Genomic DNA, 26792 nt, shown 5'->3' with positions numbered 1-26792 from the left:
AGAAAAGAAGAGCAGTCCCTGACAGCCAGGAGTTGCTCTGACATTCACAGCTCAGCGTGAGCATTGCTAGGAGTTGGCCTGGCACACCCAGCTAAGCCCTGGTCAATTCCTGTTGAACATAAATAATTTCAAAGGAAACCAGTCAAGGCCACTCTGTGACCATCAGGAAGCAAGATAAAAAATAAAAATTAAAATTAAAAAAAACTGTATGTAATCATGTCTGAGCACAGATGAAAAGTAGTAACAGTGCCCATGTAACAAAAATAACCAAACATCCCCTCCTTCCTGCTAATATGAGGGACTGCTGCATTTCTTTAAACCAATTTTAGCCTTTGACCAATTCTTTAAACCAATATAGTCCTACTTTGATCCTCTCACTATCCAAGACAAAAATTATTAAAATAACCACTCAGAGAGTTACTGAGTCACTTAGCATGATATTTTGCCTTCCTCATTGCAACAACACAATAAATCCAACTTTGTTCAACTACAGTGTGTCCCTCATAGTATTTGGGAGGAAATCAATTATCTTGAATTTTGAAGCAAGACATAAGGGCAATTAACTGTTATGTGACATTTTCCTTCCATCCATCACTCAGCCAGGTTAAGGGGACATTGGTTTAAAAGTTGAAGACGATCTCTGCATGTCATAAGAGTGACATTTTCCAGTTTGCTATATTTTAACATGCTATGTTCTTGTTGAGATATGGGGTGCCTTGGGCCATGTGATAGTTTTTAATTTTTATTTAGGAATCCTATCAATGTTTTCCATTGTGATTTTTTTTAACATGGTAATAATTTTTAATGGTCTCATGGTCTTTTTTATTTAGAAGTTTGTAAACCATCTCCAAAATACATATACTGTATAAACCAGATATTGTTCAATGAAATTCAAAATCATGCTTTGTAGGCCTCAATCCTCATGAGGCTCTGGCAGATCCGCTGGCTCATAAAACAATCTACTTCAGAAGGATTTTCTAGCTATCAAAAGTCACAGAGTCGGTCGCAGGATTGAACATGTTGGAAAGATCCCATCACCAGAACCACGTGATCTGAAAGAACTTGGTTTCCATGAAAGGCTCATTATGTGATTTTTTAAAGAACAATCAGTTTGGTCTCTACCTCAGGTTCCTCATCTGTAAAACAGAGACAAGTGACAGGGGGAGCGTTTCCAGAGCCATCATCTCTTTGGTCCCTTCGAATTTCGTTATTCCACACTGTGCACCTGACCCTTTGCTATAATGCTGTTATTCTATGCTGGGTAACCAACCCGACCTTTGCTATAATTCACAGTAAAGTGAAAACAGATGGCAGGAGAGAGTTTTGGGGATTATATGCTAAAATCAAGTTGCAAGTGGCAGAAGACGATCAAGAAGGGAGAAACCATTAGAGGCTGGAGCGCTTGCAAAAGTTCTTGGATTTAAGTTCATTTAACTAAAATACAAAAATGGAGGAGGACTTTCGGTGATCGGGCCTTGCAGAGGGATTTTTTGCCAGAAGGAGGCGCTAGCATCACCTGTGCGACGGCCGGGCCTCACCTGGGAGTGCGTAGGTCACCCCGTGAAGGGGGCAGAGGGAGAGACGTCCGGTAATCGCCGCACCTGCACCGTCGTCCGGAACTCAGGCAGGAGCCGCAGAGGGCCGCGGGCTCAAGGCGCTGGCCGGCGTTAGAAGTCCCACGGTCCGGAACCAGAGTTTCTGACCTCCGTGGGCACCCTGGGGGCGCAGATTCGGCGCGACACTCGCACCGTAAGGGATAGAGGAACATTTCCCAACCCCAGAAACCTCCGTAAAACGGTTAAAGCGGTATTAATAGTCAAAATACCTCATTACGCCAGTTTCTGTTTTTCTTAAACCAACACTTCCACCAACTGCTGACGAATCTCTCGTGAAGGAGCTAAAACCTCAGAATCTCTCGTTAAGGAGCTAAAACCTCAGCCCGCTGACGGAGTGGGAGAACTGACGACGAGGATGGGATTCGAACCCACGCGTGCAGAGCACAATGGATTAGCAGTCCATCGCCTTAACCACTCGGCCACCTCGTCACTTAGGAAAGGGGCATCACAGAAATATTATGTTGCTATATTGAGCAAGCAGTTCTTAACAATACTGAGCATGGCCAGGATTCTCTTGCAATCTCCATTATTTGATTATATGTTTTTCTTAATGAAGACCTCTTTACTCTCTGCAAATGGCCCTCTTGTCGTGATAAAGGAAAAAGGGAAAGAAAATAAAAAGGGGAGGGAGGGAGGGAGGAAGAATAGCCCGGGGAAAGAGGGGTTCAGGGGGAGGAGTGGACCTGAATAAAAACCAAATACACTTCCTGAGGATACCTGGGAGCCCCTGACATGAAGTTCAGGACTGCTATTATTTTAAGAATCAAATTGGTTTTCGTCATTCCTATAGGCCATGTATACTGAAACCATCATTAAACTAGCTACATGACATATATTATTGCAGGATTCTCAGAAGGATGGCTGCCATATGGAACATTAGGTCTTCTTAGAAATCCTCATCACCTCCAGGAAGTGCGAGCAGGTGGTTGGTAAAAAGCTGGAGTGAGGGGTGAAGGTCAGATCAACTGGTACCCAATGTCAGACTAAAGATTTTGAACTTGATTAAAGAATTTTAGGACCATCTGAGGGAGTTTGGTTTTGTTTCGATTTTTGTTTGTTTTGAGCAGGTAAATTTAACGATTTACTACTGTCATTTATTTTTTATTTTTTTAATTGCCTATTTCAATGCCCTCTGACCAAAGATCACCAAGAATACACCTGCAGTTGGATAAGTTGCATTGGTTGCTGCCACCACTAGAACCTTGGAGGATCACATTGAAAGGGGTAGTTGAAAAGACCTTATTAAATACAAACATCCTTTCATATTTCACATGTCTTGCCATATTGTTGACAAAACACAACATTCTTTTATGATTAAAAGAAAAACTCTCAACAAGTTGGGTCTAGAAAGAATGTACCTCAACATAATGAAAGTCATACACAACCTTCATGTTGGATAAAACCCAAATACTGGATTTTTATCGAAACTGGATAACCACATGCAGAAAACAGAAATTGGACCTCTATCTCACACCCTCAAAAATCAACTCGAAATGGATTAAAAACATAAATATTAGACAAGAAGCCATAGAGCTAGAAGAAAATATTGGGAGAAAGCTCACTGACATTTATTTTGGCAATGATTTTTTTGGATAGGACACCAAAAGCACAAACAACAAAAGGAAAAAATTAACAAGTAGGACTCTCAAACTAGAAAGCTTCAGTGCAGCAAAAGAAATCAACAAAATGAAAAAGCAAACTATGGGGTGGGAGAAAATATTTGCAAACCATATATTGGATAAGGAGTTAATATCCAAAATATAGATAGAAAGAACTCGTACAACTCAATAACAACAAAAAAAGTCCAATTTAAAAATGGTCAGAGAACCATATAGGCATTTGTATGAACTAGACTAACACCATCTTAGATAAAACTGCTATGAAAACCCCTGTGGCCTGAAGCCTTCCTGAGCACAGCCCCAAACACACTCCAAACCCCCTCACACACACACACATACATGCAGGCATTCTTTCTGTCTAACCCACCCTTATAAGGACACCCGCAGGGTGCAATGTCCTCAATCTGCTCTGGAGATAAAATCGTGAGTCTCCAACACCTCCCCCGATGGGCCCCCCTGCAGGTGCTCCCAGTCTCTAAGCCTATAAAAGCAGGTCATACAGGAGCTGAAGTCTCCCAAGAAATGCTTCGGTCCCTAAATCCCCTTAGCAAATCATTTCTCCTCAAACTGGACTTGTTGGCCTATGCTTTCAGTCTTCTGGCTCCTTCGGCCTTTGGAGATCATTTTGTGCAGACTTCCCTTTCATTGAACAACGTTCCTCCAAAGGAAACATTTAAATGGCCATCATTAATAATCAGGGAAGTACAAGTCAAAACCACAATAAGCTATCACCTCACATTGTTAGAATGGCTATCACCAAAACGTTAACAGATAAGAAGCATTAGCAACTCTGTGGAGAAAGGGGACCCCTGGTCTGGTTCACTGTTAGTGGGAATATAAACTGGTTCAGCCACTCTGGACAACAGTGTGAAGGCTCCTCAAAAAAATTAAAAATAGAACTACCATGTGACACAGAAATCCCACTTCTGGGTTTTTATCCAGAGGAAATGAAAACATGTTATCAAAGAGATATCCACACTCCCATTCTCATGGCAGCATTATTTACAATAGCCAAAATACGGAAACAACCGACATGTCAGTGAATGCATGGATAAGGAAAAGGCTGTGTATATATACATTATGTATATACAAAGATACACACAGAATGGAATCTTACTCCACCATGAGAAAGAAGGTAACTGCCATTTGTGACAACACGGGTAGACCATGAGGCCATTATATTAAGTGGGACAAATCAAACAGAGAAAGACAAATACTGTGTGATCTCACTTCTACATGGACTCTTAAGCTGAATGCTGAACTTTCAGAAATACAGAGTAGAATGGTGGTTGCCAAGGGCTGGGCAGGGGGGTGGAATTGGGGAGTTGGAGATCAAAGGGAACAAAACTTGCTGTTAGAAGATGAGTGATTTCTCAAGATCTAATGTACAAGCTCATGATTATAGTCAAGAATACTATGTTATATACCTTAAAGTTGCTAAGAGACCATATCTTAAATATTCTCATCACACAAAAAAGAAATGTCAATTATGTGACATGATGAAGGTGTTCCGTAATGCTATATGGTAACAATTTTGCAACATATAAACGCATCAACATGTTACACATCTTAAACTTCTGCAATGTTATATGTCAATTATATCTCAAATTTGGAAAAAGGAGAGGAGGGGCTTATTGTAACATTTGTCTTCTGTTGGGTGACTTGAAGGAAGTGACAAAGAAGCTGGGCTTTGTTCTGGATTGATTGCTGTCAAGAAGAGAGGGTCTGTGATTTGGTATCTTCATAAATTCTATCTAGAAAAAGGTAAGAATAGAATGAAGCTAAATTTGGAAAACTAGTGGTCCTTATGTTGGCTGGAAGGAGATGTTTGGTATTTTTGTGGTACACACAGTGACCTTCTTTTCCTGTCTATTTTTAGACTAGATTATGGAATGTTCTGTTGCTTTCATTTGTTTCTGTATCACATCATCATGACCAGGGAAAGCCCTTGTCTGATACTCCTGTTTTGTGAAATTGTTTATGTTCCACACAAAAAATCCCCTAGAAGTAAGTGCCAGACCAGTTCCTGAGGACACCCAGGCCTAGTGGATAGTCAAGCCAGTTCCTGAATGCCAGGAGCTGATTTTTCTCTTTCTCATCTATATCCAATGTCACTACCAGAAATATAACTCTGGGTATGTGTGTGTCTGTGTGTGTGCACGCAGGCATACACATGCTCTACAACATGATCAGGATTCAAACTGCAGGCTCTAAGGAGGTGTCAAGGAATTTTTTTTTTCAAGGAATTATTTAATAAAGAGCAAACATTAATTATCAAATCAGTATAATAAATACCTATAAAACAGGTAAAGAATACAAAGTTGTAATTGTTGTTAAGCTTAAGTGCATGACAAATTCTAAAATGTTTCTGGAAAGAAAAAAATGTATTTGGGTTTGGAAGTGTTAGGTCTGGGAATTGTCAAACACGATGACCAAGGCCAAACTGAAGAGTTCATTGATTCTCTCATTTATTCATTTATTCAACGAAAGAGTTAATTTATTTCAACTAAAAGAATCATTTAATAGTCTTCCCAGGAATATTTATCAAGTATCTCATATGTCCAGGCACTGTTCTAAGTACTGGAACATACACCATACATAAAATTCCCTGCCCTGGCGAAACTTACTTATGCAGAAATAGGCAATAACCAATTTAAAAATCAAAACATACTATATGTCAGAAAGTAGTAAATGCCTTGGAGTGGCAGCCAGTTGAATAGGATGGTCAGGGGAAAATTAGCTCAGTGGGTCTCATTCCTTGCTGCACATTTGAATCCATGGGGCACTTTAGGAAACTACCCAAGTCAGGGCATGATACCATGAGATTCTGATTTACTTGTCAGGAGGGATAGTCTAGCTCTTCAATGCTGGCTGGCTTCATTATAAAGAAAGATAGATAAAGGAAAACCTAGAAAAAAGATAGATAAAAGCTAAAACCTGGAAGTTATTTTCCCAGTTGGGAGGTACCAGGAATTATATAGCCTCTCAATATAGCATTTGCTGACAAAGCAAAAAAAGAAAAAAAAGAAAAAAGAAAAGAAAATGCTGCCTGCAAAGTATCAGTCAGTCATAGCAGAAGGCCAGAGCCAGACAGGGCTCATTCTGCATTGCATTCTCTAGGGTCTTTGAAGCCCAGTGTGGTAGACGTACTTTTTGTGAAATTCCTTCCCTTGAGCATGGGCTGGACCTAGTGACATGCTCCTGACCTTCAGAACACAGTAAATGTGATATGATCTCACTTGCATGATTAGATTACAACAGATTGTGATTTCCAATTTACCAAAACATTTGAACTACTGCTTTCTCATCTTATGTGCTTTGACAAAACAAGCTGCCATGCTGGTAAGGTGTTTAGAGCCACTAAATGTGTGGTAATTTGCTACAGCAGCAGTAGGAAACTGATACAGAAGTTCTAAAACATTACCAGGACTAGGGCTTAGTAGATATGAGGAAGTTTGCAGGGCTTTTTCTGGAACCATGTTTAGAGGCCGGATGAGTTTATAGAGGCTCTTCTTTTGCTGTTATCAAGAGCCCTAGAGGATATGCTTGAACTAAGGAGAATCAACAGAGGGAATTTATGGTCCAATGCCTAGAGGTTAACTGTCACACCATGGGGCTTCTGTATAACAAACCTTCAAGGGAAGACATGTACATTCCTGCATCTGGTCAGCTGATCTTCAAAGTGTGTGGGCAGAAATTCAATCTAAGAAACATTAAGAGGGAGCCTCTTGTATGAAAACAGCGGAAACTCTCAAATGACTATGATGGCTTGGGTCTCACTCCATGGTTTGGACGTTTGCAGGTCTATAGAAGATGTGCATGAAGATCATGTTGGGGAAAGAGTCACAGGTGGGGCCTCTGACACATGAACTCTTAATCACTGGAGCACATAATTAACTTCCGGGGATCTGACTGACTTCAGGCACCAGACAAAGCAAAACGAAGCTCCAAGAGGAGAGATTCTAGGAGGATGTGAGGATGATGAACAGAGTGCAATTTTCAGTAGCCGGAGGAAAGAGCAAGGAGCTGGTTATTGATGTGGAAGAGGAAGTGCAAGGGTAAGGGAATATCATACATACCAAAGTGTACTCCTGGTTTGGGAAACGCAAGGGCAAGGTGACCAAAACTGAGACAGGTCCACTGAGATCTGAAGTCCAAGTGCTATGCGTTACATCAGGAGGCCCTTGAAATTGGGGCCCCCCTGAAAGACGAATGAGTACCCCTAAGAGATCAGTGTATCTGCAAAATAATGGAGGTGACACAGTAGCTTGAGGTGGGCATGGAGCCTCCAATGAATGCAGACAGTAGAGGCTCTAAGATGTAGTCTGCAGCTGTACCAGTGCACAAGAGAACTTTTTCAGGACAGCGTTTAGAAGCTGATGGAACAGTTTAAGTGGCTCCATGAAAGGAAGGACTTAGGTTTGGAACTGTAAAACATAAATTCTTAGGCACCTGGGCCGGCAGCCCAACTCACCAGGAGCCAAGAAGCTCTGGGCAAAAAGGAAAAAAGGGACATGGAGTGTGAGGGGGAGTAGGGCTAGGATTCCAGAGATGAGTAGTCAGAGACAATTTTCTCTTGGCCAGGGACTCTTCTATGTTGATTTGGAAGCAACTGGCAGAACCTGCAGCCAGATGTATACACCTGGAAGGGGATCAAATAAGTTAGGAGAACCATAGAGGGAAAAATCACCAAAATGTTGCTGAGGTCTGGAAGAGATATGGACTCACGTTGCTGGATTTAGAGCCCACAGTGCTAACCAAAGAGTCCTTCTCTGAGGACTCTTTCTATTGCAATTGTTGTGCATATTCTTGCATGGTGCATGACATCATGAGGAGCTTCAGAGAAGAAAAGAGGGAGGGTCTTCTGACAAGTGAACTATTAGGGCCTAAAGACTAAAGATCAGATGGACTCCCGGACCCCAGGGAGTTAAGAGCGAGTGTTTCACAAGGATACAAAAGTGATGTAAATTGGTCATTTTTCCAGTGTGTGAGAAGCGTGTGAGGAATTACCTGATGCTCTTCGGATGAGGAAAGCGAGAGTGGAAAGTTCACGCTCACAGCCAGAACCCTCCAGCAATTTGAAATATGGAGGGTGGTCACCAAAACTAAAGCAGGTCCCACCGAGATTTGAACTCGGATCGCTGGATTCAAAGTCCAGAGTGCTAACCATTACACCATGGGGCCACCTCATAAACATCTTTGTTGGAATACTTATGAATATGCAATGCAGAGTTTGTCCTTGTGCTCAATCTTGTGTAAACTGCAATTTTCATTTCCTAAATATTAATAAGAAAATCCACTGCATCCCAGACGACAAATGCTCCAAAATGAACACAACTGGAACTCACACGCATTGCCAAGTTCGTGTTAGAAACTGGTGCACCCGGAACCCAGAACTGAGGTCTGGGGTGTGAAGCAGGAGTATTTAGGGCGGTTCGAATGAAAACCTGATTTACTCACGAAGGAGGAGGGGCCGAGGAGGACGTAGGTAGAATTCTAGAGGAAAGCGCAGGCGACGCTGTTCTGCCGGATGGTGGGATGCGGTGTTGAGGCTCGCAGGTGCTCAGGAGTCCAGCCAAGTGTGGGTGCGGGCTGCTTTAAGAGAAGAGGGCAGATACCAAAATATAGACAGGTCCCACCGAGATTTGAACTCGGATCGCTGGATTCAAAGTCCAGAGTGCTAACCATTACACCATGGGGCCACAGGTAAGTGAACTTTCAGACAAGCTTTTGGAAGTTCTTTGCAGTGAGTCGCATGCTCTGGACAGGTTGAAAGTTCTCGTTCTCGGAATCCCAGGAGGCAACAAACTTGCTCCGCTGAAGGAACAGCCCAACAGAGCTCATCTTTGCTTGGATTTTTCCCCAGGGTCCACGGAGGGCTTGAGTACCAGTGTCCCTAGAAAAATCAAAACTGCATTTACTATATTCCTAGCCTTGACAATGAAAGTTTGTCTACCGATGGGTGTCAACACTTAAAAATCTCTTAGGACATGTACGAATATAGAAAACGCAAGAAGTAAAAAAAAGTTAAATATAACATGGGAATTTACTAGTACTTTCAAGGATTAAGTATTTTACATTTCTAAGTATTTTTACATCTTTCTTTTTGCTTATCTGCATTGTTATGGATTGACTGCAAGTGTAAAGAAAGGTAAATTTTTGTTACAGTTATTCTTATTTGTGTTGCATATACAGTTATTGTGTATGTGTTAGTTTTATGGAGCAAAACAGTTTTGTTTTTCTTCTTTTTTAATAAGATTTAGCCAACGTCTGAAAATAGTTTTGAAAATTCTCTATACTATCCTTCCTTTCTGCACTTCTGGCTTCCTAAGTGTAATGATAACAGAAGGAGGAAAGATTGGAAATTTCTGTTTGAGATGTTGTTTCCAAAACACTAAATGTGCTCGTGAATAGGAAAGGGATGCCCTGGATGTGCCTTAATTCCTGCAAGAACGACAAGCTGAAGCAAGCGAGGTTTCGGAAGTCAGGCTCCAGCTGGATGTCCACTAAGGAAATAGCAATTAAAGAAAGAATGAAAGCCCAGGCATTTTTTCAGCATCTTTCTGGAGGTCTCAGAAATCCCTAAGTATTTTCCCAAAATCATTTTCAAAAGTTTTTTCCACCAAGTGTCACACTTAAAGGACAGGACTACCTACTTACAATCCCATGGAGAAATATAAGAAGACCCAGGAAAACGATGCATCTCGTGCTATTTTGTGTTTTAGTTTCCAAAGCAAAGCTGGTCCACCTAGAGAGAAAAACACTACTCCGTAGTCGGCAGGATTCGAACCTGCGCGGGGAGACCCCAATGGATTTCAAGTCCATCGCCTTAACCACTCGGCCACGACTACATGACGGCTTTATAGCTGTCTGGATATATTCCCATGAGGAATAATATCTTTTTCCCTGCATAAACTGACCTTTCAGTTGGTTTCTATGACAACTGCTCCAGCGCACCTGTTCTCATACTTGAAGGAACAAAATTTTGTATATAGAGATGTGGTGACAGAAGTTACTACAAATTGTGACACTTCCCTGACCTTCGAGGGTCATATTGGATGGTCCCTAAACCGGGGACCGAATAAAAATAGACCAACCAGATGCAATGGCCAGGCGTGCCTCTGTTACAGACAGGCGGCCGTACTTGTAACAAACTACTTTGGGGACTCACACGTCTGGTCATCAACTTCATTCACTCCCTTTTTCTAAAATCTTGAGTTTGAAACAGGCAAAAAAGCCCTAACACATAGCAGAGGATGGTTTCGATCCATCGACCTCTGGGTTATGGGCCCAGCACGCTTCCGCTGCGCCACTCTGCTCCCGTTAAGTAAGCTCGCTTTTCACCTTTAAATGTCAAGATAATACATTTTAGCACCTTCCTGCATCTGAATTTTCTTATTACTTTTTAATAATCGCTGCCAAGGCAGAATGAAAATACCTTGATTTCCGTCCGTGGCTACACTCCGCCCTCGACTACTAGGGGCTCTGAAAGACCCCTCCCTTGAAGTCGGAGTGCCCTCCAGCTCGGACAGGATGACGTTTCAGGGCATTGGAAAACCAAATGCATGCCAACTGGCATAATTCATGAAGGTGAAATGGCATGCAAAAGGAGGGTTAGCTTTTTATTATGTAAGGTTTTTTAAGATTTTGTTTATTTTTTCATGAGACGCAGAGTGAGAGAGGGGCAGAGACACAAGCAGGATCCACGCAATGTAGGGAGCCCGACACGGGCCTCGATCCTGTGACTCTAGGATCACACCCTGAGCCGAAGGCGGGCACTAAACCGCTGAGCCACCCAGGGATCCCAACAGGAAGACTAGCTTTGATCTTTCCCAGCCATACTCGGGTACGAGGAACACAGCTACTTCAAAGTAATTTTAGTTTGTAGTTTTTCAGTGAAAATACTTTAACTCCAACGTGGGCAAGATGCCAAGGATGTATTGGCGGGGAACCAAACCCGGCCCGCCACGTGGCAGGCAGGAATTCTACCATCCAACCATCAATGACCAGCAGCCTGTGGTATCTATTTCTCCTCTTAACTAAAGTTTCATTGCCTTAGTAAAATCGACTTTTTTCCCCATAGGATTTCCTTAAATCCAATGAAAAAAAAAAAAAAAGCTTCACCTAAACACAAAAACCAATGGCCTAGAAGAAAGGTGAAATGGATATGTGGGCCCTTGGAGACTTTTGAAGGTGAAAAGCAAACATAAATACCCAACATATAAAAAAAAAAAAAGTCTCTCCACATCCTCCTTTAAATCATTGATAAAAACAAATTCTGAAAAATCTCTCATTTTACTATGCAAGCCAATTTGATTAATTACTAGGTCACAGCACTCAATTCAAGTTTGAAACAAGTTATCTCCTTTTAGAAAAAAAGACCTATTGTCATTCCTCTGTGAAGATTCAAGTTTGTACAAGGATGGTATCATCATCAGAAGTGAGAATAGTGAAGAATATGCTGAAAATAGGAATCCCCCTGAATCCTACTCCTTACATTCATCCCTATCACTTGCCGCTGGGGAGGATGACCACCAGCTGCTGAGGGTCATGTGTGCTTTGGAACCAAAAGCCAAAGGGGGCCTGGAAACAAATAGGAGTGTGGCCTCTGTTTTTGAGGACTTTTCAGTAGTTTGGGGGGAAAAAAAAACCAATACAGAGAAAAAAAATGACAATTGTTGAAAATTATCTTTACTGAGGTGAGTCTTAAATTTGGGTTTCAGGGAGGTGATAGACTCTGATAGTCTGGATTATATAAAGAAAGCCAGGAGGTTTTTCACATGTATCTATCTTGCTCTAGTCTCTATCTTTACATCTTTTATTCAGAATAGAGAACTTATGGTATTTACTTGGCAGCTGTGATTAGGATGCTTTGAAGGGGAGGGATGGCAGGAAGCTACTGTAGCAAATCAAAAGGCTATCAATGTTGATCTTAAAGGAAGATTTGGAGCTATAAAATGGGTTTCTCCAAATCCTAGCAACAGAAGAAAACAGAACAGGACAGTATGAGACAAATAAATCAAGTTGATCAAGTTATGTGATGCGTTAATTCTCGTTTATTCATAGATAAATGGAGCCTAGAGTGATTGCCCTACATTCTTCCAGGGACTTTAAAGGTAAATAAAAATGATGTCTATTAAAAACACTTGAAAAATTCTATAAAACCACCAGTTAAGTATTAGCTACTGATTTTTACTTAATGCAACTTTTAAATGAACTACTGAAAAATAAGAGAGTTTACCTTATTTCTTCAGGGTAACATGCATAGTTGGTGTTCATGTTGGTGGGACTTTTAGAGCAGGCAGTTGGTGAGGCTCTAACGGGATGCCTGGATGCCAGCAAGGAGGAGGCGGTGGCCAGCTGTGGGGAAGGTCCAGGCCTGTCCTGGCTGCACTCCACCATGAGAGGAGCCGGGTGGCGAAGCCACCACAGGAAACCCCTGAGCAGGTTAGGAAGAAAAAGCAGGAAACTCTGCTTCCAGCCTCAAGTAATAAACCTTCCGTCCCCTAGTTCACAACTATCAATAAAAGATAGAAACACAACACCCCAGGGCATGCAGCTCCAGGGTAATCTCTTGCTTGTGTGAGCTCTCTCTGTGTCTCTCTCAAGCTCTTCCATCTTTTTCTCTCCTCCCCTCTCTCCCCCTGCCTCTCATGCTCTCACATCTCCACAGTGAGTTTTTGCTTTAAAAAACTTTCCCCCTTGTGTTACTCATCACCGTGCTACCTGCCTGTCCTCGAATTCATCCTCATGACAAGACCAAGAACCTTTGGCAAAGCCCTTGGATCTGGCTGGAGCAAGGCCCCAAGGCCTGGGGTCTCCCCAGCTCACCTGCAGCAGAATCATGCAGCAAACCAAGGGGAACATTCCTTTCGGAGGAAAGATCAGGGACCAAGGACCCATCCTGGGAAGGAGTAACATGTATTCTAGGAGCTGAAAGAAGGCCTGTGTGACACACAGTTGGCTGTTTTAAGCAGGATGATATCAGGACAAGATGTGGGTTTCAAAATATGTGTAACAAGGACTCCAGTTTCACTGAACCTCTAACAGGAGATCTGGGAAGAGGAGTTAGGAGGTTCATGTCAACATCCAGGGCAAGAGATACTGATGAAAGGAAAGAGGTCCTTGTGGTCCTGAAGAGAGGAGGATACATGGGCTATGACATTTTAGGAAATAAAAAGCAGAATTCGCTGCTCAGACCAGGAAGTGAAGAAGAGGACATGTCTAGGAGAGCTCTAGATTCCTGGCTCAGTGGGGGAAGGGGAAGGAGGAGGAAGCTGAGAAGAATACATGCATTGTTACAGGCAGATACTAACAAAGGAACAGTGAGGAACCAGAGAAGAATGGGGGAAACCGGAAGACTGTGCATCCCCTGATGCCCAAGAAGAGGGTGTTGACATTAAATCTTTAAAGAAGGTCACAAAGAATGTACTGTCCATGTAGGGGATTCTTCCCCCATTTAGAATTCCGATGGCAAGCTAAGAGCAAAAGAGGACTCACAATGCATCCCACACTCTGCTAAGAGCAGATGTGCCGTCCTTTCTGTCAAGCTAAAACCAGGACCACAAGCCCCAAATGGAGTTATGTGTACTAAGTCCAATCACAGGAAGGAGACTGAGACTTAACAGTTACAGTTTCAGCATCGCCCAGAAATGGAATCTTCAACCAGTCATTCAATCAGTAATCGGCTACTCAGCACCATTAGGTAATCTGCCAGATAGATGCCTGTCAACTGGGTAGGGAACCCGGTAACTGGGTGATGGGATGAGCACTGGGTGTCAGACTGAGGAATCATTGAACTCTACTTCTGAAGCCAATAAGACACTGTATGCTAATTAATTGAATTTAAATAACATCTTTTTAAAGAGGGTGCCTGTCACCCCCTAAAGGCAAGTGACTTTGCCTGAACCTCTCTGCGTTTTGCTAGTATAACTTCCTTCTTCCCAGTCCCTTCTGCCTATAAAAGTCTCATTTCCTACAACTCCCTGGAGCTCCTTTCTATCTACTAGATGGGATATTGCCCAATTCATGAATCATTCCATAAAGTCAGTAAGATCTTTAAGATTCACTCAGTAAATCTTGTTTTTTCACAATCACAACTGCTTGGAAACCTCTCCAAGCCAACTACTATATATATCTCAGAGGGAAAGGGTCTTGTTTTCCATTTCGTCTTCACCCTAAAAAGATACCCTCAACTGACCTCGACATGATTTGAGCGCACAACCTTCTGATCTGGAGTCAGATACGCTACCTTTGTGCCAGAAGGCCACGAGAAAGATGTGCTTATCTTCTAAATTAGAATTTAAATCCCAATTAATCTTTTCAGGTTCTAAGGGCTTATTTCTTTTTACTAAGTGGATTTGATCATTTTTCTCCCCACTAGCCATAGCTTCACTGATGCTTTGTTTAGCAAAGAAAGGAACTTATCAAATTAAATATTAATGCAAAAACCCAAATGCTCCCTATGGGGAAAACTCTGTGCTTTCTCATGCTCAGTTTTTCTAGTTGTGGAAGTTGTTTGGAGAAAACTCCTCTACCTACTGGGTTTAGACCCACAGTGAAACAGAAGTAATAATGGTTATAAATTTTGAACGACGACTTTTCCTACAACTTATGAGACTTCTCCCTCTTCTGAAAGAGGCCCAGCCGTGCATCACCCTGCAGTGCCTGCCCTCGCCCCACCTCCCTCCTTTCCCAGCGCCCGACAATCCCATCCTCAACTTGCTGAAAAGCTTAAACTCAAAAGCCTAGTTTAAATGGTATCTCTTTGCAACTGATGAATCACTAAACTGTCCCTCTGAAACTATAAAACCCTATATGTTGATTAACTGAATTTAAATTTTTAAAAAAATTAAAAATAAAATAAAAGAAATGACCTCTCTTCCCAGAATTCTCACTGCTCCTTTCAATCAGAATGTGTGGGCCTTCTGGTGTGTGTAAAAGTACACTGCAACAACTCAGAGCAAGTGGGTAATATTAATTGAGCTCTTGCTATTTTCTGCTAGCCCTGTGTGTTATCCTCCTCCAGTCTAGTGAGTCTCAAAAGTGTCCCCTGGAATCAGATAGTGAGTATCAGCTGGGAACTGGCTAGAAATGCACATCCTTGTCCACACCCCAGAACCACGGAATCAAAAACAGAGCAGTCTGTGTTTTAGCAAGTTCTCCAGGTGATTGTGATACAGAGGAAAGTTTGAGAATCAATTGCTCCAGGCTGGAGATCACATATTTCTCTCTCTCAAGAAAATAAACTTTCAGTCTTCCTCCAGGATGAAGGGTGGACAATGGATTAGTCTGCTAGGACCACCACAACACGGTGCCCCAGCCTGGGTGGTTGGTTTAAGCCACAGATTTCCTTTCTCACAGTTCTGGAGGGAGGTCAACCCTGTCAGCAGGTTTGCAGAGGGCTCTCTTCTCCCAGTGTCTTCACGTGGGGTTGTCTTCCTCCTGTGTGTCTGTGTCCCAACGTCTTATTATTAGGACACCAGTCGTGATGGACCAGACCCACCCATATGACCTCGCCTCACTTTGTCTATGTCTTTGGAAGCCCTAGCTCCAGATCCAGCTCCACATTCTAGGGTACTGGGGGCGGGGCGGTGGGACACACAATTCCCCGGCTCACAGGCAGTATCCAGATGAAGCCCCCCCCCCCCGACAGTCCCTGAGCCTGGCCCTGGGGTATGAGGATTGGAGGGCTTATGGATAAATCTGACTGCTTTGGCTTTCCCACACGACTTGCTTAGGATTCAGCTTTTTGGAGTCTGACAAGTCAACTATCACACCTCCACTGGCTTTCCAGATCACAAAACATTGCTGCTGTGATCTCTCTCCCATGGTTTTTGTCCTATGTGAATTTCTATCTCAGAGTTGTTTTCCGCAGGATTTCTGGAGTGCACAGAAGTGAATTCTTGTGTTTACCCACAACCTCTACCTACCAACCTGTACCCGTTTCTGGGTACAGGTAGCAATCCGGTGTCATCTTTGCCTCCCTCCCATGGCCCACCCCAGCCCTGGGCTCAAGCACCCCCTCCTCACTGTTGCCTTCTCTTCCAGATCCCTGTCCAAACTGCGCCATATCCCTCTCCTTGGTGGTTACCTTGGTTGTAACTTTACTGTGGTTTTCACCATTAGATTCAACTTGTCTCTCCAACCAGACTTGAGGATTTTCTATTTTTCTTCAAGATCGTACTTAAATTCCAGTTACCATATAGTGTAATATTAGTTTCAGTTGTAGACTTCAGTGATCCTTCACCTTCCATACAACACTCAGTGCTCATCACAACAGGTGTCCTCCTTACTGCCCATCACCTGCCTCCTCCACCACCCCACCACCGACCTCCCGGAACCTTCAATGCATTCTCTGTGGCTAAGAGTCTAGACCATAAGACTTTTGAAAATGCCTTGGTTGACAATAATAATTTCACTAGGTTGCAGTTAAAACCTCATGACAATTTTCTTGTAACAAATTTTGAACATATATAAACTATGTTGCAGGAGGACCACGTGGCCTAATGGATAAGGCGTCTGACTTCGGATCAGAAGATTGAGGGTTCGAATCCCTTCGTGGTTGTTGTGCAGCTCCTTTATTTATTGTCCGCTTAAGACACCAGGATCGGTTCCTGGTGGTCCAATTTTTTACTACTTCTGTTTTCTCGGTGAAAGTCGATAAGCAGCATCTTCTCTTCCTATTCACGTCACCCCAATAGCCTTACACCCCGGGGTATGTCTCTTCCACACCCCTTCCTTCGTGTCCCTTTGTTCCCCAGTGTCTGTCCCACGCCATTAGCACAGTCCCTCCTCCCGGGCCGCAGACCAGCGGTAGCTGGGGAAGTCCCCAGCTAATCCCTCTTTCCTCTCAGCACCACCCTCGGCCTACAGGTTAGGATCTTTGGGGCGCGGGCCAGCACCCTAAGTTTCAGTCGGCCTGCCAGGGGAGCCCTGATGCCCGCAGCTAAGCCCCTGCAGGTTGCCGGACCCTTCCAGGTTCTCCAGTCCCTGGGTGCAAACACCCCCAACAGAGCGCCAACCCACCTGCTGGGGGTGGGGGGATGACCCCAGGAAGGACTGGGGATGGGGAAAGGCAGGAGAAAGGTCAAGCTTCACTGTACCCTCTAACAAATATTGGGAAGTGGTGGAATTGGAAGACTCGCCGTCCGCAATCCTCAGAGGAATCACACACTCAGCACAGAGCACCCCTTATTTTCAAACCCTCAGGACAGGGTATCTGGGAGACAGTGTGTGCACGGTGTTAAAGGACCTCCCCAAGATTAGTTGCTAATTGCAAAGGGAAAAAGAAAGCCCTGAGGGGACCACTCTACCTTCGCCATCTGTGGATTTCCTGACAAATGCCTCCTGATGTGAAGTACTGTGTCAAGTACCCGGTAGTGCCAAGCCCCAATTTTTAACCTGAATTTGATCTAATCAGAATGGATCTAATCAGTAACTTCGACTCAACTTCTCGTTTTAAAGAGGGTCAAGGAAGATATTTAACGTTGCCTTGAGGAAACAGTGAGACAGATCCAGAATGTGGGACATTCTACAAGACAAATTGGATTTTTTAAAAAGTCGATGTCCAAACAGGAACAGTAAGGAGAAGCTGGGATGCTGTTCTAAACTGTAAGGGACTAAGGATACATTACAAACCAAATGCAATGAATGAATGAACTTTGATTGGATCCTGGTTAGAAACACCAACTCCAAAAAATATGTTTGGAGAAATTTTTTTTTTTAAAGATTCTATTTATTCATGAAAGACACACACACCGAGAGAGAAAAGAGGCAAGCAAGCTCCACTCTTAGGAGTCGATCCCTGGTCTCCAGGATCACACCCTGGGCTATAGGTGGCGCTAAACCGCTGCGCCACCGGGGCTGCCCTACTTAGAGAAATTTAAATAAGGCTGGGATCTTAGATGTTTTTATAAAGAATCACTGGGTTCTTTAGTTATGATAATGGTGGCATGGTATTACGAGACGCGATACATGTATATGTGTGTAGGTACGATGCATCATGATGTCTACAAAGGAATTTTATATGTTCCAGAAGAAGAAGGCAAATAAGACTAATATGGCAAAATATTAACAGTTGTTGAATCTAGTTGATGGGTATACAGATAATCCCTTACTCTTTCAACTTTTTTATTTAAACAGAAGCCCTAAAGAAGGGGCACAGAGCTCCAAGGTAATAAGGCAGAGGGTCAGCATGAAAAAGCCTGCACCATATAAAAAGAGCAGGTCCTTCCTTGTTTCAGGAATCCCAGGCTCCCTTGACTGAGGGCCCAGAAAGGAAGCCGAGAAGATCACATAGAAGCCCATTATGGGGGCCTCCTATGCCATTTGTGATCTTCCTTCTAGGCCACAAAATATCTTCGAAGACTTTAAAAAGGAGGGAAGGGACGCAGCCAGATTTGCATTCTCAAATGAACACATCAGTTGGTGCCGACGTAGCCCTACCTAGAAAATCTCTTCTAAAATACATCTCTGCTATTCCCTCTCATTGCTGCCCCTCCCTGGACTTCTCCAAAAAATAATGTTCCAGCAAGACAGAACTTTCTTCAGTTTCTCTCATATCCTGTGAGGTTTAGGTCTAGACCACCACACCCCTTTCCAACCTGGCAAACTCCTACTCATCCTTCACATCTGAGCTTAGCTATGATTCATTCTACATCTAGTCATCAAGTACCCATTTATCCATTCCAAGGTAATAAAGGTAGAACTGTACACTTTCTTCATGAAACTTGGAGTCTAATGAATGACTCTCCAGGCAACCATCCAAGATGTTCATGTCTGGGACCTAGCACTACTCCTCCAGGCTACTTGGCACACTGGACCTCTCACTTGTCATACTTAACTGTAAATGTCCACTTCTATAATTGTTTATTCTGGAAATCCCTCAAAGGAGTGGCTTTATTTTTCTTGCTCTCCATTGAATGAGTAGCACTTAGCAAAGTGCTTGGCACGTGATTGGGCTCAAATAATATTTTTGAAAGAATGAAGAAATGAATGAATCAGTTCAAAAACAAGAGCCTGGGAGCCAAATTACCTCTAACAAGTTGTGGTAATAACCCCTGAGACAAACTGTAAGAAGCTGATGGAAGAAAATGGGCCCATGGCTTGGGAGGAAGAGCCAGATTTGAGAACTAATGGGGAGGTTGAATTGAAAGCCTGATTGATGGGTTGAGAATCAGAGAAAGGAAGAAAGTTAAGGGGACTTATAAGTCTTTGTTTTTGGCTCCTGATGAAATTTGGGTTGTTGAAGGAGATTCAGATTTGCAGGGAGAGGGTAGAGCATTCATTTAGGATGTCTTACTTTTGAGATGTCCATGAACATGCTAAAATTACTAGGACAGCTCTATATCATGAAGCCCAGAGGAGAGTTCTGGGCTGCAGATAATTTTCAATCCTTCAGTACATGAACAGTAGTTTATCAGTCAAGTCTTATCCCTCTTCAATTCTATAGAGCGATCAATGAAATATAGAATCATCTACTCACACACTAACACACACGCACTCATAAACATACAGATAAGATTGTGACAATGGTGGTATAGTTTCAGAAATGTGGAGATCCTGGGGATCTCTTTTTTTTTTTTTATTTAGTCATGATAGTCACACACAGAGAGAGAGAGAGGCAGAAACAGGCTCCATGCACCGGGAGCCCAACGTGGGATTCAATCTCGGGTCTCCAGGATCGCGCCCCGGGCCAAAGGCAGGCGCCAAACCGCTGCGCCACCCAGGGATCCCATCTCTTCTTGCTTTGAAGTCACCTTTAAATTATTGTCCCCAGAGTATCAGATACAGCTGTTCTTGCCCTTGTGAGAGAAGGCTCCATGCAATGAAGTGGCTTTGACTTTCAGAAATATTTTCTACTTCCCTATTTCATTTAAAAATATTCTATCAGCTGATTTAAAATATTTTGAGCTTTACCAAGAAACAGGAGATAGGATTCCCTCTGGAACATTTTGATGGGTCTACTTTCTCGAATTTAAAAACGATGCTTACAATAGCAGCTGACTGCATTGAGCCCTTGTTCCAGGCACTGGATTTGGTTCCTGAAGACATAGGGTATCTATGAGGACATCTTTGTCAGATTATTTATTGAGGATAAATTTCCTACTTCAGCAAGAATATGAGGGTTTTTAAAGGATTATTTAAAGGGAATTAAAGAGGATTATTGCAACATATAGCTGATTTGCTATCTAGAAAAGACCCAAAGAGCATTCTGAGTTTATCATCTGCAAGAAGAGAAGTTGGTTGATTCCTCTCCAGTTTCATTCATGGGGATCCTCTGTTTTGCTCTCTTGTATTACTAATCCTGAAGTAGCCTAGAATACATAATATATGGTAACATTAAGGAGATAGAAAACACTTCCTAGCAGCTGTAGTTGTGACCAAGTGGTTAAGGTGATGGGCTAGAAATCCACTGGGGTCCTCCTGTGCAGGTTCAAATCTTGCTGACTATGGGGTGGGTAGTGTTTTACATATTTGCATTTTCTCTGTTTAGTGTAATTCATCTTCAATTAAGCGTACTTTTAAAAACATTAACCATTCCTCAGATTTTTTGAAGTTACATCAAAATGGAGTTCTTATTGACCACGAAGAAATCATACTGTATGAGTGAACTAAAGCTAAGGAACCAATAGAACTCTTTTGTTTTGGTGTTGGAGATCCTGGTAAGAGGGACAAAGGAAGTTGAAAGAAAAGACTTCACACATTCATATTTAGAGCAACATAGCAATTTCACCACTTCCTTTTCCTATAAGTGTAAATTATAGTATCTGTGTGGGCCAGAGGCGCAACGGATAATACATCTGACTATGATTCAGAAGATTCTAGGTTTGACTCCTGGCTGGCTCATTATTTGGTTACCCTCTCTGAGGTCCACAATTTCCATCTTTCTTAGACCACTGTGATTATATATATATAAATTTTTTTATGTTTAAATTTCTTTTGTAAAATCATTTTACACAAAATGACCAAAAATATTAATAATACAGAGGCCAGCTATATAGTTCACTACTCTTTTCTTACACATGTAAATTTTCTTTAAATCACATCATTGAATTGATTGTCTTCAAAATTGATTAGTCTTCGCATCGGATGATAAAAACTTAATAGAAGGAAAACCTTTTAAATGCATCATCCCTTGAAAGTAAAGATTGGGAGTTTCACAAAGAGTATTTCTAAGTACTAAATCTTTTCTTCTGTCTTTTTTTCAAGATTTAATTTTTCAGAGCAGTTTTAGGTTTCACAGCAAAATTGAGAGGAAGGTACCACATGCACAGCTTCCCGCATTATCAACATCTTCCACCAGAGTGGTACATTTGTTACAACTGATGAACCTACTTTGACACATCGTAATCACATCACCCAGTTTATAGTGTACATTCCAGTTCACCCGTGGTGTTATAGTTCTGTGGGTTTGGACAGAAGTATAATGACATGTATTCATCCTTATAATTTCACACAGTGTATTTTCACTAACCTTCCCACCCCCCATCCTCTGTGCTCTCTATGCTCTGTGTATTCATCCTCCCTCCTCCCACCAGTCTCTGGCAATCACTGGTCATATACTGCCTCCATAGTTTTGGTTTTTCAGGATGTCACGTATTTGGAATCATGTAGACTTTCAGCTTGACTTCTTCTACTTAGCAATATGCATTTAAGTTTTCTCCAAGTCCACTAATGGCTTGGTAGCTCTTTTTTTTTTTTTTAATGCTGAATAATATTTCATTATCTGGATGGACCACAATTTATTAATCCACTCACCATCTGAAGGGCATCCTGGTGGCTTCCAAGTTTTGGCAATTACGAATACGCTGCTATAAACATCAGGGCTCAGGTTTTTGTGTGGACATATATTTCAACTCCTTTGGGCAAATAACAGTGTAACTGCTGTGTTATATGGTAAGACTATGTTTAATTTTGCCTTCCATGGTGGCTGTAACATTTCGCATTCCCACCAGCAATGATGAGAGTTCCTGTGACTCCACATCCTTGCCAGCATTTGATATCAGTGTTCTGGATTTTGGACATTCTAAGAGGTACGTAATGGTAACTCATTGTTTAAATTTTCATTTCTTTCCTGACCTATGATTTGGAGCACCTTTTCATATGTTTAAAAAAATGGACCAAAGAGCTTATCAGACACCATCAAAGAGATATAGATGGCAGGTTTGCAAATTTTGTTAGGTTTTTATTTCTAAACCTTTTACATAATTTAAAGAATCAAGCCTTTCACAAGATTTGTAACACAAATTAATCTTTTCTTTCTTGCTCCCTGTGCTAAAATGCAGCTTGCTTTGGGGGGAAAGGGACTAAACACAGCAGAGGATGGGTTATAGGCCCAGCACGCTCCTGCTACACCACTCTGCTATGGAAAGTAGCACTCCCATAGGTCATATTTGATTCCCCTCTGGTTTGTCCTTTTTTCTTTTTTTCCCCTTTTCCTTTCAATCTGTAGAAACAAAAAATGAGTTCTCTTTTTTCCCTTCAGGAATGCAATTTATCTTTTTAATGCAATAGCACTGAGCCTGACTTAATTCCTAGGAGAAGGATTAAGAAGAAATGAAAAAAGCTTACTGTGGCTACACTTCTACAGTGCACAAAGGCATTAATCAGATGTGACATCTGTTACTGTGTGCTATGTGAATGTGTACATTATATCTATAGCACAATGTCTGCTGACATCCCAGAGGTCATGTCTTAAACTTATTCTATGTTTTACAAAGTGATAGAATAGATGAAGTAAATGTGCTTTCCCTTTCTTCTATGCTGTAATGGGATCGTTCATATCTGTTGATGGGGGATGAAAGTCTAGAGCCCCAGGTGAGGGTAAGACACATATTCCTGCACATATTCTTGACATAGAGTTTTAGAGGGTTCACAGAACTTCTAGCCTGGTAAGCTAACTTTCTCTGATATCGTGGCTCATTCCCTGTAGTCTCAATTTGGCAAACAAAACTGTGCTCAGGTTTTCTGTATTTGGAAAGGAATGGAACTCTTCTTTGATTTGATGTGGTGGAGAATCCCAGAGAGCCAAGGGTGGGCTTGCTATGTGAACTCTCTAGAATGGAAAAGCTGAGCCAGATGTGGAGCAGGGGAGCCAAGGTCAACTAGGAGAAGCAGACTAGTTGTCTGAGAGGATCCACTAAGGTCCCAAAGGTTAAAGAGAGACATCTGGATGAAGAGATGGGTCTGCCAGCACTGAGTGAGCGTGGAAAGGAAGCCAGGAGCATTTGGAATAATAATGGCCAAGTGGGAGAAAAGTGGAATTCAGAACAGTTGCAATAAAAGAGTAAAAATGTTTCTATGGGCCCCCAAAAAAAGCCAAAAACAGAATACTGACATCACACATTCCTGTGTATTCCTGCCTACTACTTTTTAAAGGCATTTTCATGAGGGAGGCCAAAGCGGGAGAAAGTGTGGCAGGCACCTTCCTCTTCCTCCTCCATTTTACTTCCCAGACCAGAACCTTCCACCGACACTAAAATTACTGACCCCGACGTGATTTGAACACGCAACCTTCTGATCTGGAGTCAGACGCGCTACCATTGCGCCACGAGGTCTCTGTGGGCATGCCTTGTTTCTTTTCCTGTCAACATGATCCATGAAATTAATTTTCTGCACCTGGTGAAGACCATGCAGGTGAATATGACATATTGTCTGGCTGCCACCTTCTACATCAAAATGCTGTCCATCCGATCACTCCCTGATTCTGCCACCCAATAGTTTCTATTTACAGTCCTTCCTATTCTATTTCATTCCTGGTTTTCTCCATATACATTTTTAAAAAAAGTTTGGGGGAGTTTTGTTGTTTTCGTCTTTTTAAAAATATAGTGAAGGGCCGTCACTCTGGAGAGAAGTGGAGGTAGGGGAGACAGCAAAGAAAAATTGCATGTCCTCTCTCCCCCCAGTCAGGGTAACCAGGTTTTGGATTTATTTCCCAAGCATAGATTCTAACTAGTGAGTCAGGCAAGCAGGCTGTGTCACACCAGCCTGGAACGACCTGTGGCTCCCGGGGCCTCTGCTCAGATGTGGGGTCCGCGGTTGGTTTCAGCCTGCTAGAGTCCTCCAGGATCTGGTCGCCCAACTACAAACTGCCCCTAAAAAGAGCAAGGGATCTTTTTCTGTGTGAGCAGGTACATAATTCTGGCACAGTGGCTTGGCTGGTGAAAAGGCCAATTTGGAGACCTGGAGACCTGGAGACTTGAAGACCGGCTTTTGAATCACAGGGAAATTTTTCTGGAGACCTGAAATCATGCAGACCATCTGTTCAAATGGTGAAAAGTCTCCTTGAATTCCTACTAGAGAAGGAGATTCTGAAAAGTGATCCACTGTTGTAAAACAGACACATCTTTCTCTGGAAATCAGTTTCCCTTTCTTCATCTTGAAAAAAATCGGTCCAGAGCCCCAGGTTTGGCTTGGGAATTGCTACAGGACTGTAGATAGTGGATTGAAGGAGTGTGTGTTTGACCTCGCTAGTACTGGACTATCCTTAGTAGGTTCTGTGGCTTGTAGTCACTTTGTCCCGGGGTGGAATGAGGTTAGGGACCTGGGTGAGAGATGTGCTGGAACCGGCAGCGCTGAGAGGTGAGATGAACCCAGCTTTCAGAAAGTAAACCACCAAAAGTTTGGTAGAATCTGAGGCCACTTATAAAAAGGAATGGGATCCCAGGTGTGCTGCTGCCAGAGAATTCAGTGTGATCTTGTTGGCAGAAAGTTGTAATCTATACTTTCCTCACCTTCCTATAAAATGGGGATAATGATAGGAGTGCCTGCCTCCCAGGATGGCATTGATAAATATAATGTGTTCTAATGAGTTTATATTATACTCATTAATATAATGTGTTCATATGAGTTATATATGAGTTCATATGAGTTATATATGTTTAGAATAATGCTTGCCTGGCACACAATAAGCTCTCAATAAAGGTGAGTAAGTGGGGTGACCGTATGGCTCAGCAGAGAGAGTATGTGATTCATGATCTGTGGGTTGTTGGGTTTAAACCCCATGGTAGGTGCAGAGGTTATTATTATTATTATTATTATTATGCAGAAGTTATTAAACAAGTAGGTAAACAAGTTAATATAATTGCTGTCATTATAAAGCTTGCTGAAATTCTTTTGAGTAATTTCTACGTCCAATATGGGGCTCAGACTCACCAACCCAAGACTAAGAGCCACACACTCCACCAACCAAACCAGCCAAATGCCCCTAAGGTTTGTGGTAATAACCTTCAAATTCTTAAAAGCATGTGCACATAATGCCAGCCTGGTTTGGCAGAGACTGTGACAAAATTTACATTTGTCAATCGTTAGTTTCCTCCACAGATTTTGAGTTTGCTGTTATCAAACAGAATTAAATGAACTGCCTTATCTCAAATGTTAGAACTATTGTTTTTTTCTTAATAACTAAAATTTAAAAAAAAAATAGTAAAAACGGGTATCATCCCAGGTTAGAGCTAAAATCAGACAGGCATTGACAAAGCAGGGCTACAGAGGGACACCCAGACCAATGTCACCTCAAACCAACAACTGAAATTTAAATTAAAGTTCAGTGAAACACTTCAACTCATAGAACTTTCTTTTATTCATTTCTTTCAGTTGATGTCTAATGAAAATTCACAGCACAGCTGATTTCTGCCCTGTCATTTAAAATCAACTGTGGCTAATATCAGAGCAGTTTGGAATAATACTTTAAAATTCAATGGTCATTCATTCTCACAAGTTCCCAGAGCACCAGGTTACCTCTCTCCCTCCTTGCCTGGCATTGCTGCCTGGGGAATCTTTTCTCTCCCAGAGCCAGAGCCCATGATCCCAGGCCTTGCAGACTTGGTTTTACTAGTTACCCTATTCCAATCTGAAGCTCCAGCAAGTGAGTTTTCAGGATCCCTCAGAGCCCACATCTTAGCACCAAATCACCCTGTTTATCTTGATCTTGAACCATGTTTCTGATAGCTGGCTTTGTCTTTGCGTCCATCTTCTATTTCTTCCTAGTACCTGTTCCAGAAACTTGGCTCTGGTCCTGGAGAGCTAAAGAAAGGGACTCCAAGAATAAGCCCTTTGGTTTGAGTCAGACCATCCCCTGCCCACTATCACCCACCTGCTGACAGATTCCTACCGTATCAGTAGCTCCTCTGGTCTCCAAATGTCTTTGATCCTGTCCCACATCTCACTACTGAGATCCTCACACCCTCTTTGACAGATACGATGCGGAAATTTTTGTGGAATCCCCTTCTGACTGCTCACCTGAACACAGACCCTGGTCTGCCACCACCTCCTCCAAGAGGTCTTCCATCTTGGCCAGGTTCTCTCTTGATTCCCACAATGGGCCACCCTCAAGCCTCTTCCGCTCTGCTAGGTAGGCCGAGGTTCAGACTGCTCCTGCAGTGCTGACATAAATTTGTGTTTGGGGTAGAAAACAGAGGTCAAATGTAATTATGCGTGTCTAAAACCTAATGAAAAGATTTACACTGTTATGGTGGTTATTACCAAAAAAGAAAAAACAAATAACAGGTGTTGGCAAAATGTGGACAAATTGGAACTCTTATGCATTGCTGGT

General features: G+C 42.4%; 7 non-coding genes across 7 annotated transcripts; 1 reads left to right on the top strand and 6 right to left on the bottom strand.

Moving 5' to 3' along the window:
• Window positions 1–1963: 1963 nt before the first annotated feature.
• TRNAS-GCU lies at window positions 1964–2045 on the bottom strand. The gene has a single exon. It is a non-coding gene; the product is annotated as a tRNA-Ser (tRNA).
• A 6302-nt stretch (window positions 2046–8347) lies between these two features.
• Window positions 8348–8419, bottom strand: TRNAQ-UUG. The gene has a single exon. It is a non-coding gene; the product is annotated as a tRNA-Gln (tRNA).
• Window positions 8420–8865: 446 nt separating this feature from the next.
• Window positions 8866–8937, bottom strand: TRNAQ-UUG. Its single transcript has one exon. It is a non-coding gene; the product is annotated as a tRNA-Gln (tRNA).
• A 1067-nt stretch (window positions 8938–10004) lies between these two features.
• TRNAS-UGA lies at window positions 10005–10086 on the bottom strand. Its single transcript has one exon. It is a non-coding gene; the product is annotated as a tRNA-Ser (tRNA).
• A 396-nt stretch (window positions 10087–10482) lies between these two features.
• On the bottom strand, window positions 10483–10554 carry TRNAM-CAU. Its single transcript has one exon. It is a non-coding gene; the product is annotated as a tRNA-Met (tRNA).
• Window positions 10555–16729: 6175 nt separating this feature from the next.
• Window positions 16730–16802, top strand: TRNAR-UCG. Its single transcript has one exon. It is a non-coding gene; the product is annotated as a tRNA-Arg (tRNA).
• Window positions 16803–23724: 6922 nt separating this feature from the next.
• On the bottom strand, window positions 23725–23796 carry TRNAW-CCA. Its single transcript has one exon. It is a non-coding gene; the product is annotated as a tRNA-Trp (tRNA).
• Between the last annotated feature and the right edge of the window lie 2996 nt (window positions 23797–26792).

The sequence above is a fragment of the Vulpes lagopus genome, chromosome 10, assembly GCF_018345385.1.
Source record: "Vulpes lagopus strain Blue_001 chromosome 10, ASM1834538v1, whole genome shotgun sequence".
Lineage (NCBI taxonomy): Eukaryota > Metazoa > Chordata > Mammalia > Carnivora > Canidae > Vulpes > Vulpes lagopus.
Note: the sequence above shows the minus strand (reverse complement) of the source record. Positions and strands in the feature narration are given on the sequence as shown.